Source organism: Scyliorhinus torazame, chromosome 4, assembly GCF_047496885.1.
Source record: "Scyliorhinus torazame isolate Kashiwa2021f chromosome 4, sScyTor2.1, whole genome shotgun sequence".
Classification (NCBI taxonomy): Eukaryota; Metazoa; Chordata; class Chondrichthyes; order Carcharhiniformes; family Scyliorhinidae; genus Scyliorhinus; species Scyliorhinus torazame.
In genome coordinates this window covers 347,438,472-347,454,603 of record NC_092710.1, presented here as the reverse complement: position 1 = coordinate 347,454,603, position 16,132 = coordinate 347,438,472, and the positions used below count along the sequence as shown (strand labels likewise).

The 16,132-nt window shown below is 50.8% G+C and overlaps 1 protein-coding gene, 1 long non-coding RNA gene and 1 pseudogene across 4 annotated transcripts in view; 2 read left to right on the top strand and 1 right to left on the bottom strand.

The window, feature by feature from the left end:
* LOC140411508 (dynein axonemal heavy chain 8-like) overlaps nucleotides 1-16,132 on the top strand; it is a 2,059,122-nt gene that overhangs the window by 147,638 nt on the left and 1,895,352 nt on the right. The window lies entirely within an intron of this gene.
* The window catches only part of LOC140411759 (uncharacterized), a 29,080-nt gene continuing 14,604 nt past the window's right edge, over nucleotides 1,657-16,132 (bottom strand). For all 3 annotated transcript variants that reach the window (XR_011940998.1, XR_011940997.1, XR_011940996.1), the window contains exon 2: nucleotides 1,657-2,165. This is a non-coding gene — a long non-coding RNA (uncharacterized lncRNA). The remainder of the gene's footprint in view (nucleotides 2,166-16,132) is intronic.
* Nucleotides 7,449-7,660, top strand: LOC140415703 (U2 spliceosomal RNA; annotated as a pseudogene).

Sequence of the window (16,132 nt, the reverse complement as noted above, 5' to 3'; positions counted from 1 at the left end):
CAGCTGGAACACCAGCCCTCTGCCCGAAACGACCCAGGACACCACGACGCAGGACACCAGGGAGTTCGGGTCAGAGGAGGACACAGACTTTCCACCATAGCTGTCTCCTACACTGTCCACCATCTCAGAGACTATCATCTCGGTTGGGCAAATTAATAAAGAGGCTCCTCGGACACTCACTGATGCACACCACACAGTCGTTCCGGTACAGCAGGTGGAGGTAGGAGCACCAAGGGGCTGGACGGTCAGAGGGCAGTCCGGCCCCAGGGACTAGCTGCCGCCCAGACGGGTCCCGGGCTCCTGGAAGATCCAGTCCTACCCATAGTGCGAGTGCAGTCAGAGACACAGTAACTAGAGGAGGAGGTGATGGCAGGCTTCCAACACCTGCAGGTGCAGGTGGGGGAGTCCATCTGTGTGCAAGAACAGGGAGTGGTGCCGGTCATGCATGCCACCCAGGCGGAAACTGCACGAGTGGCAATGGGGGCGATGGTGTCGGATATGGGTCAGCATGTGCACGTCCTGGGGCATTCTGTGCAGGCGGGGGCTGAGGCCCAGGGCAGGGCTGCCTACTCACAGCAGCCATGTGCCAGTTCCAGCTGGAGATTGCAGTGGCGCACCTCAGGGTGGCCGGGTCACAGCAGGCCATTGCTGAGAGCATCAGCGGCAATGCCCAGGTGATGGTCCAGTCACAGCAGGCCATTGCTGAGAGCATCGGCGGCATTGCCCAGGTGCCGGCTGGCGTTACACCGACAGTCCCAGACAGAGATGGCCCATTCAGACCCTTGTCAATACCAGAGTGGGCATCCAGGACTAGCAGCGCCAGGTGGTGGGGGGGCCTCGAGGGATGGCTCTGCTCGCACCCCGTCCCGTGGAAAAGCCCGTGGACAATCGGGCACCTGGCCCTGGCAGGCCCCCACTCCCCCTGCAGAAAGCATGACTGGTGTCCGACCCGGGAGCCTGCAGTCACCCCACATATCCTCCTACTTCCTCTCGCAACCACCTTAGTCAGCACGCCAGCTTCACGATTTTCTATGGCACATTAGAAACACGCTGTCGGGAAATCGGCCCATCTGAGGCGGAGAATCGCTGAGGCCCCGGAGAATCGGGTGTCAGGGCAGATGATGAGATGCGTACTGTACTTCCGAGCCGCACGGCGTGGGCTGCGATTTTGTCGCGTTGGGTGTCTGGAGAATGCCAATTCAGCGCAAAACCGGCGTCAGATCCGATTTTGGCGTTAGAGCCGATTCCCCTCCCGATCGCGTTTCGCGATTTCGGCGTCACCGCATGGAGAATCCAGCCCGTGATCTTTTTCAAATTTTAGTTTGAGGAAAATGGGATTTGAGTTTTCTTAGTATTAAACATGTCATAATCAGGTATTAAGACCTGATTAATGGGTCAAGAATGCCGTATCTGATTCCTTTCCCTGACAATGATCCTGAAGCCCATTTTCTTCTGTGCGTGTTTCAGATTTCCATGAACTACAATCTTGTGGTTCAGAGTCAGGTGTTGATTGGAATTACCCCTATTTCTTTATTCCTATTATTCTACAGTATATTTCCTTTCTTGCACCAGCTAACTTTGTCATTTTTGAATAATTTTGCCAATTTGATTCATTTTGTGCTTATGATCTAACACCTGGCAGGGACTGCATTGAAATGGTGTCACAATGACTTTATTCAGAACAATAACAATATGTAGAGAGTAGAGACTTTCATTGTAACACATGAAATAAGAGCATGAGTAGGCTATTTGGCTCATCAAGCCTTCTCTTTCATTTACCATGATTGTAACCTTAAGTCCGCCTTCCTGCCTGCTCCCATCACCATTGACTCCCCTGTACATCAAAAATCCGTTACTGTCTTCTTGTGGGTCTAATAAGACCACCGGGGATGACGTTCCACTAGAATAAACCCCCATTCCAAGAACTAATGGCTGATTGATCTCGATCTTCTGCTCATGAGGTCCCAAGCATCACTGATATCAGTCGTTAACCAATTCAATTCACTCCACATGATATCAAGAAACAGTGAAGGCACTGAATGCTATAAAGGCGATGGGCACTGACAGCATTCTGGCAATAATACTGAAGACTTGGGGCGAGATTCAACGGCCGTGTTGAGTCTGGCTTGAGTGCGCCGAGGCTGGTGAATTCCGGGAGAGCCCTCCTGCGAATAAAAGAATGACTAGGGTAAGAGTAGGGCCAGTCAAGGACAGTACTGGGAAGTTGTGCGTGGAGTCCGAGGAGATAGGAGAGGTGCTAAATGAATATTTTTCGTCAGTATTCACACAGGAAAAAGGCAATGTTGTCGAGGAGAATACTGAGATTCAGGCTACTAGACTAGAAGGGCTTGAGGTTCATAAGGAGGAGGTGTTAGCAATTCTGGAAAGTGTGAAAATAGATAAGTCCCCTGGGCCAGATGGGATTTATCCTAGGATTCTCTGGGAAGCTAGGGAGGAGATTGCTGAGCCTTTGTCTTTAAGTCATCTTTGTCTACAAGATTGGTGTCAGAAGACTGGAGGATAGCAAATGTTGTCCCCTTGTTCAAGAAGGGGAGTAGAGACAACCCCGGTAACTGTAGACCAGTGAGCCTTACTTCTGTTGTGGGCAAAAATCTTTGAAAGTTTTATAAGAGATAGGGGGCGGGATTCTCCACCCCCACGCCGAAGTGGCCGCGCCGTCGTGAATGCCGTCGAGGTACACGACGGCGCGGAACGGCCCCGGTCCCGACCGATTCAGGTCCTGACAATGGGCCAGTATCAGGGCCGCGTTATCTACCCGCGCCAGGCCTTGTTGCCCGCGTAAAAGCGGTGCCCAATAGATGACGCATGCGCGTGGTTGCCGTCCTGTCCAAATCCGCCCCGCAAGAAGATGGGGGACGGATCTTGCGGGGCTGCGGAAGGAAGGAGGTCCTCCTTCAGAGAGGATGGCCCGACGATCGGTGGGCACCGATCGCGGACCACCCCACATTCAAGGTGAAGCCCGGTGCATGATCCCCCCTCGCCCCCCCCCACAGGCCGCCCCCCCCCCCCCAGCGTTCACGCACCGCCCACGACTGTAGCGACCAGGTGTGGATGGTGCTGGGGGTAACCCGCCGTTTTGGCCTGGCCGCTCAGCCCATCCGGGCCTCAGAATCGCGGGGGTGCCGGAGAATCGCCATTTTGGGTATCTCTGGCGATTCTCCGGCCTGCTGCCCACGAAACTCGACCGGCCCATTCCCGCCGCTTGGGAGAATCGCGGGAGGGCGTCGGACCGGCGTCCCCGGAAATTTCGGTGGCCCAAGTGATTCTCCCAACCGGCGTGGGAGTGGAGAATCGCGCCCAGTATGTATAATCATCTGAAATGAAAATGAATAATTTTCTGGAAAGGAATAATTTGATTAGAGATAGTCAACTCAGTTTTGTGAAGGGTAGGTCGTGCCTCACAAACCGTATTGAGTTCTTTGAGAAGGTGACCAAACAGGTGGATGAGGGTAAAGCAGTTGATGTGGTGTATATGGATTTCAGTAAAGCGTTTGATATGGTTCCCCATGGTAGGCTACTGCAGAAAATACGGAGACATGGGATTCAGGGTGATTTAGCAGTTTGGATCAGAAATTGGCTAGCTGGAAGAAGACAAAGGGTGGTGGTTGATGGTAAATGTTCCGACTGGAGTCCAGTTACTAGTGGTGTACCACAAGGATCTGTTTTGGGGCCACTGCTGTTTGTCATTTTTATAAATGACCTGGAGGAGGGCGTAGAAGGATGGGTGAGTAAATTTGCAGATGACACTAAAGTCGGTGGAGTTGTGGACATTGTGGAAGGATGTTACAAGTTACAGAGGGACATAGATAAGCTGCAGCGCTTGGCTGAGAGGTGGCAAATGGAGTTTAATGCAGAAAAGTGTGAGGTGATTCATTTTGGAAGGAATAACAGGAAGATAGAGCAATGGTAAGATTCTTGGCAGTGTGGATGAGCAAAGAGATCTCGGTGTCCATATACATAGATCCCTGAAAGTTGCCACCCAGGGTGAGAGGGTTGTTAAGAAGGCGTACGGCGTGTTAGCTTTTATTGGTAGAGGGATTGAGTTTCGGAGCCATGAGGTCATGTTGCAGCTGTACAAAACTCTGGTGCGGCCGCATTTGGAGTATTGCGTGCAATTCTGGTCGCCGCATTATAGGAAGGATGTGGAAGCATTGGAAAGGGTGCAGAGGAGATTTACCAGAATGTTGCCTGGTGTGGAGGGAAGATCTTATGAGGAAAGGCTGAGGGACTTGAGGCTGTTTTCGTTAGAGAGAAGAAGGTTAAGAGGTGACTTAATTGAGGCGTACAAGATGCTCAGAAGATTGGATAGTGTGGACAGTGAGAGCCTTTTTCCTCGGATGGTGATGTCTAGCACAAGGGGTCATAGCTTTAAATTGAGGGGAGATAGATATAGGACAGATGTCAGAGGTATGTTCTTTACTCAAAGAGTAGTAAGGGCATGGAATGCCCTGCCTATAACAGTAGTGGACTCGCCAACACTAAGGGCATTCAAATGGTCATTGGATAGACATATGGACAATAAGGGAATAGTGTAGATGGGTTTTAGAGTGGTTTCACAGGTCTGTGCAACATCGAGGGCCGAAGGGCCTGTACTGCGCTGTAATGTTCTATGTTCTATGTTTTCACACCTCGCGGATTTACCCAAGTCCCACGAGGCTTTGAAGTCAAAATCTCGCTCACAACGAGCGAGCCTAACCGGTGCGCACCAAAGCCGGTTTTAAACCAACTTTGGCGAACTTACCCAGCATCCGCCGGCCTCCTTCAACTCTCCAGCCTCCCCAGTGAGGCCGCAGCCGGGCACCATTCAGCACATGTCCCATCACCATTGATATTTGTACAATCTAGAAGGGCGGGGAGAGTCAAAATTCTTGAGGAGTATAAAGAAAGTAGGAAGGTACTTAAGCAGGAAATTAGGAAGGCTAGGAGGGATCCTAAATCCTTGGCAAGTAGTATTAAGGTTAATCCCAAAGCTTTTTATTCGTATGTAAAAAGCAAGGCCAGGGAAAGGATTGGACCATTAAGGACAGTGGGGGGGGAAATCTATGTGTTGAGCCAGAGGAAATGGGTGAGGTCCTAAATGAGTACTTTGCATAAGTGTTCACCAAAGAAAAGGACTTTGTGAAAGTGATTGTTGGGTAGGGTGGGTGGACAGTTTGGGTCATGTTGACATCGGAAAGGAGGAGGTATTCGGTCTTTTAAAAGATACTTAGGTAGATAAGTCTCCTGGGCCAAATGGGATTTACTCCAGAATACTGCGGTAAGCAAGAGAGGAAATTGCTGAGGCTTTGACTGACATCTTTGTACCCTCATTGGCTAGGGGTGAAATGCCAGAAGACTGGAGAATAACTAATGTGGTACCACTGTTTAAGAAAGGTAGCTGGGATAATCCAGGAAACTATAGGCCGGTGAGCCTCAAGTCGGTAGTCGGTAAATTATTGGAGAGAATTCTCAGGGACAGGATTGATACCCATTTGGCAACAAATGGACTCATCAGCGATAGACAGCATGGTTTTGTGAAGGGGAGATTGTGCCTCACTAACTTGATTGATTTTTTTGAGGCGCTGACAAAGGTGATTGATGACAGGAGGGTGGTGAATGTTGTTTACATGGACTTCAGTAAAGCATTTGACAAAGTGCCTCATTGCAGACTGGTACAAAAGATGGAGTCACACAGGATCAGAGGTGAGGCGGCAAGATGGATACAGAACTGGCACGGTCACAGAAGGCAGAGGGTAGCAGTGGAAGGGTGTTTTTCTGACTGTAAGGTTGTGATGCGTGGTGTTCCACAGGGATTGGTGCTGGGGCCTTTATGGTTTGTAGTCTACAGAAACAATTTGGAGGAAAATGTAGTTGGTCTGATTAGTAAGTTTGCGAATGTCACCAACATTGGTGGAGTGACATAGTGTTGAGGATTGTCAGAGGATACAGCAGGACATAGATTGGAGACTTGGGCAGAGGAATGACAAATGGAGTTTAATCTGGACAAATGTAATGCATTTTGGTAGGTCTAACATAGAGGGGAAATATATAGTAAATGGCAAAACTCTTCAGAATATAGAATATCAGAGAGTTCTGGGCGTACAAGAACACAGATCTTTGAAAGTGGCAACACAAGTGGACAAGGTAGTCAAGAATGCATATGGAATACTTGCCTTTGGACAGAGCATCGAGTATAAAAACTGGCAAGTCATGCTACAGTTGTATTGATCCTTGGTAAGGCCGCACTTGGAATATTACGCACAATTCTGGTCACCACACTGCCAGAAGGATGTGGAGGCTTTGGAGAGGGTGCAGAGGAGGTTTAAAAGGATTTTGCCTGGTTTGGAGGGAGTTTTCTATGCTGACAGGCTGATTAGACTTGGGCTGTTTTCATTAGAACAACAGAGATTGAGGGGTGACCTGCTAGAGGTCTACAAGATTATGAGGACCATGGATAGAGTGGATGGCAGGCACTCTTTCCTAGGGTGGAGTGGTATATCACTAGGGTGCATAGGTTTAAGGTCCGTTTAGAGGAGATGTGCGAGGCAGATTTTTTACACAGAGTGTTGAGTGCCTGTAACGCAGTGCTCGGGATAGTTGTGGAAACAGATACATTAACGGCGTTCAAAAAGCATCTCGACAAATAAATGGATAGGATGGGTATAGAGTGATACGGCACTAGGAAGTGCTGAGGGTTTTGGCCAAGGGTGGTATGACCGGTCAGACTTGGAGGACCAAAGGGCCTGTTCCTGTGCTTTATTGCTCTTTGTTCTTTGTTCAGTTCTACTTTACCTTGCACTCCTAAGTACTCACAATTTCATCCTTAATTATAGACTCTGAAAACTACCAACAACCAACGTTAGGCTAACCGGCATACCATTTCCTATCTTCTGAGTCTTTCCCTTCATATACAGGGGTGTTACATTAGCCATTTTCCAAGCCACTGGGACCCTCCCTGCCTCTACAATTCCTAAAATGCATCTACCATCTCCTCAGCTGTCTCCTTCGGAACCTGGGGTGTAGTCCATCTGGTCTGGGTGATTTATCCCCCTTCAGACCTTTCAGTTTCGCAAGCACCTTCCCCTTAGTGATGGTCAATCACTCACCTCTGCCCCCTGACTCTCTTGAAGTTCTAGTATGACACTAGTGTCTTCCATTCTGAAAACTGATGCAAAGTATCTATTCAGTTCCTCTGCTATTTCTTTGTTCCCTATTCGTACTTCTCCAGCCTCATTTTCCAGTGGTCCAATGCCTCTCTCGTATATTTTAGATGTTGAAAAAACTCTTGCAATCTTCTTTTATATTACTAGTTAGCTTACACTTATAGTTCATCTTCTCCCTCCCTTATTGCTTTTTTTGATTGTCCTGTGCTTCCCAGTCCTTTGGCTTCTCACTAATTCTCGCTACATTGTATGCTTTTTCCTTCACCTTTATACTGTCCCTGACTTATCACTTCTCGGCCTTTTGGCTAAGATCAAGTGTAGTCTCTGTTCTTTACAGTCTGCTCAGGGAACCGTCCAACGTCCTCCACGTTCTCCTTTTCCCTGAGGGCCTTGAGGACATTACGTGCTGACCACTGCTTCATTGCCTTGTGGTCAAAGGTGTTTTTCTTCATAAACTTTTCCACGAAGGACAGGTGGTACGGCACGGTCCAACTACTTGGAACGTTCCGCGGCAATGAGGCCAGGCCCATCCTTCGTAACACTGGGGACAGGTAGAACCTCAGTATGTAGTGACACTTGGTGTTTGCATACTGGGGGTCCACGCACAGCTTGATGCAGCTGGACACAAAGGTGGCCAACAGGATGAGGGAGGCATTGGGTACGTTCCTCCCTCCCTTCTCCAGAATTTTTTATTTAAAAAAAAAAAGAAGAGGGCAGCACGGTAGTACGGTGGTTAGCACAATTGCTTCACAGCTCCAGGGTCCCAGGTTCGATTCCCGGCTTAGGTCACTGTCTGTGCGGAGTCTGCACATCCTCCCCGTGTGTGCGTGGGTTTCCTCCGGGTGCTCCGGTTTCCTCCCACAGTCCAAAGATGTGCAGGTTAGGTGGATTAGCCGTGCTAAATTGTCCTTAGTGTCCAAAATTGCCCTTAGTGTTGGGTGGGGTTACTGGGTTATGGGGATGGGCTGGAGGTGTGGGCTTGGGTAGGGTGCTCTTTCCAAGAGCCGGTGCAGACACGATGGGCCGAATGGCCTCCTTCTGCACTGTAAATGCTATGATTCTATGACTTCCCTTGTCAGACATAATTGCCTTGTCCTCCCCTCAGTATGTTTCCTCCTCCTTGGGATGAATTTCTCTTATAATAATCCCCCCAAATTCCTGCTATTGTTGTTCAACTGTCTTCCCTGCAAGGCTCCCCTCCAATCAACTCTGGCCAGCTCCTCCCTCATGTCTTTGTAGTTACCCTTATTTAATTGTAATACCGTTACATCTGATTCCAGCTTCTCCCTCTCAAACTGCAGGGTGAATTCTATCATATTTTGGTCACTGCCCTCTAAGGATTCCTTCACCGGAAGTTCCCTATTCATGTCCGCCTCATGACACATCATCAGAATTCCTTGTTCCCGAGTAGGCTCTACCACAAGCTGCTCCAAAAAACCATCTCGTAGACATTCCACAAATTCATTTTCTTGGGATCCGTAACCAACCTGATTTTCCCAGTCCACCTGCATATTGAAGCCCCATGATTACTGTAATATTGCCTTTCATATATGCCTTTTCTGTCTCCTGATTTATTTTCTGCCCCACATCCTGACTACTGCTAGGGGACCTGTGCATAACTCTCATCAGGATCTTTTCTCCTTTGCGGTTCCTCAACTCTACCCACACAGATTCTACGCCTGCCGACCCTATATTGCTTCTTGCTATCGATTTGAGTTAATTTCTTACTAACAATACAACTCTGCCTCCTATGCCCATCTGCCTGTCCTTTGTCTAGGACACATATCCTTGGATATTTAGATTCCAGACCTCATCCTTTTGCAGCCACGTTTCTGTGATACCCACAACATTGTACCCGCCAATTTCAATGTGCGTAACAAGCTCATTTACCTTGTTTTTCGTATACTGCAAGCATTTTTATACAACACACTCAGTTCTGCATTGACCGTCCCCCTTCTCATAACTGTCCCCTTTTTGCTGTGCTTGAAGTTAGATTCCTGTCACTTTCTATACTCTCTGTTCTATTATCTATTCTGGAAACTTTACTAACCTCTCCTGAGCCCTCGGCCCCTTTAACTCGCTTAAAGTCCTCATCATTAACTTGCATTCTCACCTTCTCCTTTAATTTCAATCTTGTTATTTTCCATACAACTGAACCCTCCCTCACTATTTAGTTTAAAGCCCTATCTCCTCGGCACCATTGATGCAAACAGGGGTGTGCATGATATTTTGCTTCATGAAGTCAATGACCGGCCCTTTAGTTTTGCTGACATTGAGAGAGAGATTGTTGTCGTTAATCCATTCAGCTAGGTTCCCTATCTCCCTCCTGTAATCTGAATCATCGATATTCGCGATCTGACTCACTATGATCGTGTCATCAACAAACTTGTAGATGGAGCTGGAGCCAAATTTTGCCACGCAATCATATGTGTATAGGGAGTATAGTAGGAAGCTAAGAACGCAGCCTTGAAGGGCCCCCATATTGAGGATTATCATGGAGGAGGTGTTATTGTTTATCCTTACTGATTGTGGTCTATGGGTCAGGAAGTCCAGGATCCAGTTGCAGAGGGAGGAGCCAAGTCCTAAGATTTTGAGTTTTGATTTGAGCTTAGCTTGGATTATGGTGTTGAAGGCACAGCTGTAGTCAATGAATAGGAGCCTGACATAGGAATCCTTGTTGTCGAGATGCTCCTGAGATGAGTGTAGTGTCAGGGAGATGACGTCTGCTGTGGACCGGTTGCGGTAGTATGTGAATTGCAGTGGAGCAAGGCATTCTGGGAGTATGGAGTTGACGTGTCTCATGACCAACCCCTCGACGCACTTCATAATGATCGCCGTCAAGGCCACCGGATGGTAGTTGCCTGGTTCATCTTTGGCACTGGTATGATGGTGGTCTTCTTGAAGCAGGTGAGAATCTCTGAACCGAGTAGGTAGCCCTAGTTTATGTGATTTGCCAGGACTCAGGCCCAGGTCCAGAGCTTCCCATTGGAAAACCTCCCTTCTTCCCCAGAATTGGTGCCAATGTCCAATGAATTCAAACCCATTTCTCTCAGCTTTGAGCTACGCATTTACATTGACCCTGACCCAATTAGCTCATGGCTCAGGTAGTGATTGTGGTAGTCTGGATTAGGGGTATTATGGTACCCAGGAGGTTGATGCTGTAAGACCATTGGTGTGGGAACTACCTGAGACAGCAATATCCTTGGTGAAGTCTGCCTGCTGGTTCCTCCCAGTAAGGCAGAGTATAAGCCTATTCCTCCCTAGCAGCTGCATTCTGTATTTGCGCTGCTGGGGGAAACATCTAGTCCAATAAAGCCTTCAATTGTCATCCAATCTCGCTTCTGGAGTTATTGATCGAGCATCAATTTATTGGACTAGATTTTAAAGAATGGAGCTCTGAATCAAGCCGGAGTGTCTGCAACTCAGCCCCCACACGGCAAACTCAGCGGCAACCTTCAAACACTGGCTGGCATGCTTCAAAGGGTACCTAAGGACAGCCACGACTGCACCTATGGAGGACCAGAAACTGCAAGTTCTCCACTCGAGGGTGAGCCCAGAGATCTACACCCTCATCGAGCATGCGGACGATTTCGAGGCCGCAATGACCCTGCTGGAAGGACACTATATTCCCCCAGTAAACCAAGTCTACGCCCGACATCTGCTAGCAGCGAGGCGACAAATCCCCGGGGAATCGCTGGAGGAATTCTACCGTGCGCTCCTGGTGTTAGATAGGAACTGTGACTGCCCGCAAGTTTCAGCCAGCAACCACACAGAACTTTTGATCCGGGACGCATTCGTTGCAGGTATGCTGTCCTCCCAAATCCGCCAGCGGCTTCTAGAAAAAGAGACACTAGGCCTCAAGGAGGCACGGGCCCTTGTTAGCTCCCTGGATGTGGCCTCCCAAAATGCACGCGCGTACGTCCCTGACCGCGCGGCAGCCCCTTGGAACTCCGCCGAAGCCAACTCCGATGCATCCCCCATCCACACACAAGCTTGTGCTGCGCGACTACAAGGCACCTCCGGGGGGCCCGGCTGTTATTTTTGTGGCCAAGCCAAGCACCCCCGGCAGAGCTGCCCGGCCCGCTCCTCCACCTGCAAAGGGTGCGGCAAAAAGGGCCATTTCGTGGCGGTATGCCATGCCCGGGCCGTCTCCGGGGACGAACCGGGACCGCCACTCCAACTCTCTCCATGAGCCACGTGCGGCCAGCGGGTGCCGCCATCTTCCCTTTCCAGAGCCACGTGCGGGCCCCGGGCGCCGCCATCTTGTTCCCCAGGGACCACGTACGACAGATGGGCGCCGCCATCTTGCACCCCCCCCAGCCATGTGCTACCAGTGGGCGTCGCCATCTTGGCTGGAGTCTCAGGACCCCGATTAGGATGACCACACACCGCCCGAGGAAAACCTCCAACCTTTGCCACGACTTACCTCGGTGACCCTGGACCAGTCTCGGCCCCGAACGCTCTCGGCCGCGACGACGACCCTGCTCATTAATGGGCACAAAACATCCTGCCTGATTGACTCCGGGAGCACAGAGAACTTCATACACCACAACACGGTAAGGCGCTGTTCTCTTCCCATCCACCCAGTTAACCAAAAAATCCAAATGGACCAAATGGTTGACCTGTACGGTTTGCGGGCCACGTTTCCGTAACTCAATAACGTCACCATCTGCGGCCACGACCAGCAGTACCACAACACCAATCTCCGAAAATTCCTCCATACTGCAAAAATCTTTAATCTAACCTACAAGGACAAATGCGTGTTCAGCACCGACCATCTAGCCATCCTCGGCTATGTAGTGCACGGTGGAGTTATAGGCCCAGATCCCGAACGCATGCGCCGCCTCATGGAGTTTGCCCTCCCCCACTGCTCCAAGGCCCTGAAACGCTGCCTAGGATTTTTTTCATAATATGCCCAGTGGGTCCCCAACTATGCGGACAAGGCCCGCCCACTAATTCAATCCACGGTTTCTCCCCATCGGCAGAGGCCCGCCAGGCCTTCAGCCGCACCAAAGTGGACATTGCAAAGGCCACAATGCATGCAATCGATGAATCCCTTCCCTTCCAAGTCGAGAGCAACACGTCCGACGTAGCTCTGGCGGCCACCCTCGACCAAGCAGGCAGACCCATGGCCTTCTTCTCACGCACCCTCCACGCTTCAGAAATTCGCCACTCCTCAGTCGAAAAGGAGACCCAGGCCATAGGAGAAGCTGTGCAGCACTGGAGGCATTACCTGGCCGGCAGGAGATTCACTCTCCTCACTGACCAACGGTCGGTTGCTTTCATGTTCGATAATGCATAGCGGGGAAAGATAAAGAACGATAAGATCTTACGGTGGAGGATCGCGCTCTCCACCTACAACTATGAGATCTTGTATCGTCCCGGGAAGCTAAACAAGCCTCCTGATGCCCTATCCCATGGCACATGTGCCAACGCACAAGTGGACCGACTCCGGGCCCTCCATGAGGACCTCTGCCATCCGGGGGTCACTCGATTCTTCCATTTCATCAAGACCCGCAACCTGCTCTACTCCATCGAGGAGGTCAGGACCGCCACCAGGAACTGCCAAATCTGCGCAGAGTGCAAGCCGCACTTCTACAGGCCAGTGAAAGCGCACCTGATAAAGGCTTCCCGTCCCTTTGAACGCCTCAGTATGGACTTCAAAGGGCCCCTCCCCTCCACCGACCGCAACACGTACTTCCTGAACGTGATTGACGAGTACTCCCGGTTCCCATTCGTCATCCCCTGCCCCGACATGACCGCAGCCACCGTCATAAAAGCCCTCCACAGTATCTTTACCCTGTTCGGTTTCCCCGCCTACGTACACAGCGATCGGGGGCCCTCCTTTATGAGCGACGAACTGCGTCAATTCCTGCTCAGCAAGGGCATTGCCCTGAGCAGGGCGACCAGTTACAACCCCCGGGGAAACGGACAGGTAGAGAGGGAGAACGGAATGGTCTGGAAGACCGTCCTACTGGCCCTACGGTCCAGGAATCTCCCAGTCTCCCGCTGGCAGGAGGTCCTTCCGGATGCTCTCCACTCCATCCAATCACTGCTATATACCACGACCAACCAAACACCTCACGAACGTCTCCTTGTTTTCCCTAGGAAGTCCTTCTCCGGGACCTCGCTCCCAACCTGGCTTGCAGCTCCTGGACCCATCCTTCTCTGCAAACACATGAGGGCGCACAAGTCGGACCCATTGGTCGAGAGGGTCCACCTCCATCACGCTAACCCTCAATACGCCTACATGGCGTACCCCGACGGCCGACAGGATACGGTCTCCCTACGGGACCTGGCGCCGGCTGGATCCCCACCCACACCCCCACCACCAATCCCACCCTCCCTCCCACCGGCGCACCCTACAGCCGCCCCCTTCCCAGGTGGATCGGTCATCCCACCGGTCCCATCTAGGGGTGATGAAGCTGCCGAAGAAGCCGAAGCCATGCTCCCGGAGCCACGGATGCCCGAGCCGGCGCCTGCATCACTGCCGAAACTGCGACGATCGCAGAGGACGACCTGGGCCCCTGATCGACTAATTGCTTTCTTTTGAATGTAAATAAATACTGTAAATAGTTGCGACATGTAACGAGGCAAAACACTGTACTAATACATACTGGGTACCACCATAACCTCAACCTCTACCACTGTATAACGCGAGACCACCAACCCCGCCGGACTCTTTTTTTAACAGTGGGTGAATGTGGTAGTCGGTATTAGGGGTATTACAGTACCCAGGTTGATGCTGTAAGACTATTGGTGCGGGAGGTACCTGAGACAGCAATATCATTGGTGAAGCCTGCCTGCTGGTTCCGCCCAATAAGGCGGGAGTATAAGAGCCTGTCTCCCCCTAGCAGCTGCAATCTGTACCTGCGCTGCTGGTGTACACACCTAGTCCAATAAAGCCTTCAATTGGCATCCAATCTCGCTTCTGGAGTTACTGATCGAGCATCAGTAATCCAGAAATATTACCTTTTTGGTTCTGCTTTTTAATTTAGCCTCTAGCTGCTCTTATTCTTCAGTAGAACCTCTATTCTATCTATGTCATTGGTACCTGCCTGGACCGTGACAACTGGACCTTTACCCTCTCATTCCAAGTTCCTCTGCAGCCCAGATGGTTTTCACACCCCTTCCCAGGCTGCTCTCTGGTTTACACTCAAATTCCCAGGCTGCTCTTCGGTTTTCACTCATTGTCCCAGGCTGCTCTCCGGTTTTCACTCACCTTCCCAGGCTGCTCTCTGCTTTTCACTCACATTCCCAGGCTGCTCTCCGGTTTTACTCACCTTCCCAGGCTGCTCTCCGGTTTTCACTCACCTTTCCAGGCTGCTCTCCGGTTTTCACTCACCTGCCCAGGCTGCTCTCCGGTTTACCCTCACCTTCCCAGGCTGCTCTCCGGTTTTCACTCATCTTCCAAGGCTGCTCTCCGGTTTTCACTCACCTGCCCAGGCTGCTCTCCGGTTTACCCTCACCTTCCCAGGCTGCTCTCCGGTTTTCACTCACCTTCCCAGGCTGCTCTCCGGTTTTCACTCACATTCCCAGGCTGCTCTCCGGTTTTCACTCACATTCCCAGGTTGCTCTCCGGTTTTCACTATTTGTCCCAGGCTGCTCTCCGGTTTTCACTCACCTTCCCAGGCTGCTCTCCAGTTTTCACTCACATTCCCAGGCTGCTCTCCGGTTTTCACTCACCTTCCCAGGCTGCTCTCCGGTTTTCACTCACCTTCCCAGGCTGCTCTCCGGTTTTCACTCACCTTCCCAGGCTGCTCTCCGGTTTTCACTCACCTGCCCAGGCTGCTCTCCGGTTTACCCTCACCTTCCCAGGCTGCTCTCCGGTTTTCACTCACCTTCCCAGGCTGCTCTCCGGTTTTCACTCACATTCCCAGGCTGCTCTCCGGTTTTCACTCACATTCCCAGGTTGCTCTCCGGTTTTCACTATTTGTCCCAGGCTGCTCTCCGGTTTTCACTCACCTTCCCAGGCTGCTCTCCAGTTTTCACTCACATTCCCAGGCTGCTCTCCGGTTTTCACTCACCTTCCCAGGCTGCTCTACGGTTTTCACTCACATTCCCAGGCTGCTCTCCGGTTTTCACTCACATTCCCAGGCTGCTCTCCGGTTTTCACTCACCTTCCCAGGCTGCTCTATGGTTTTCACTCACATTCCCAGGCTGCTATCCGGTTTTTACTCACCTTTCCAGGCTGCTGTACGGTTTTCACACAATGTCCCAGACTGCTCTCTGGTTTTCACTCTGATGCGACCATCAATTCACACGAAACCAGGAGTAGAAGTAAACTGTGGCTTTAATCAACTAAAACAGTGCCTGCCTGCGACTGATCTGTTAGTGGGAGCCGCCTACAGGTCGACTGCTCTTATTCCTCCCTGTAAAAGGTGGAGCCTGGGACGGAGCCCACACATGCCCTAACAAACTACATCATAGGTAATACCTTACAATGGTCCATTGGTAAAGCCCACATGAGCAACAGCGTAATACAGATATGTACATGGTGAATTGTTACCGCAATACACTCACCCCACTCACCTTGCCAGGCAGCTCTCCGCTTTTCTCTCATTTCCAGGCTGCTCTCTGGTTTTCACTCATTGTTCCAGACTGCTCTTCCGTTTTCACGCACATTCCCAGGCAGCTCTGCGGTTTTCACTCATCTTCCCAGCCTATTCTCCTGTTTACATTCACCTTCCCAGGCTGCTCTCCTGTTTTCACACATTGTCCCAAAGAACAAAGTAATGTACAGCACAGGAACAGACCCTTCGGCCCTCCAAGTCCGTGCCGACCACGCTGCCCGACTAAACTACAATCTCTTACACTTCCTGGCACCGTATCCCTCTATTCCCATCCTATTCATGTATTTGTCAAGATGCCCCTTAAATGTCACTATCGTCCCTGCTTCCACCACCTCCTCCGGTCGCGAGTTCCAGGCACCCACTACCTTCTGCGTACAAAACTTGCCTCGTACATCT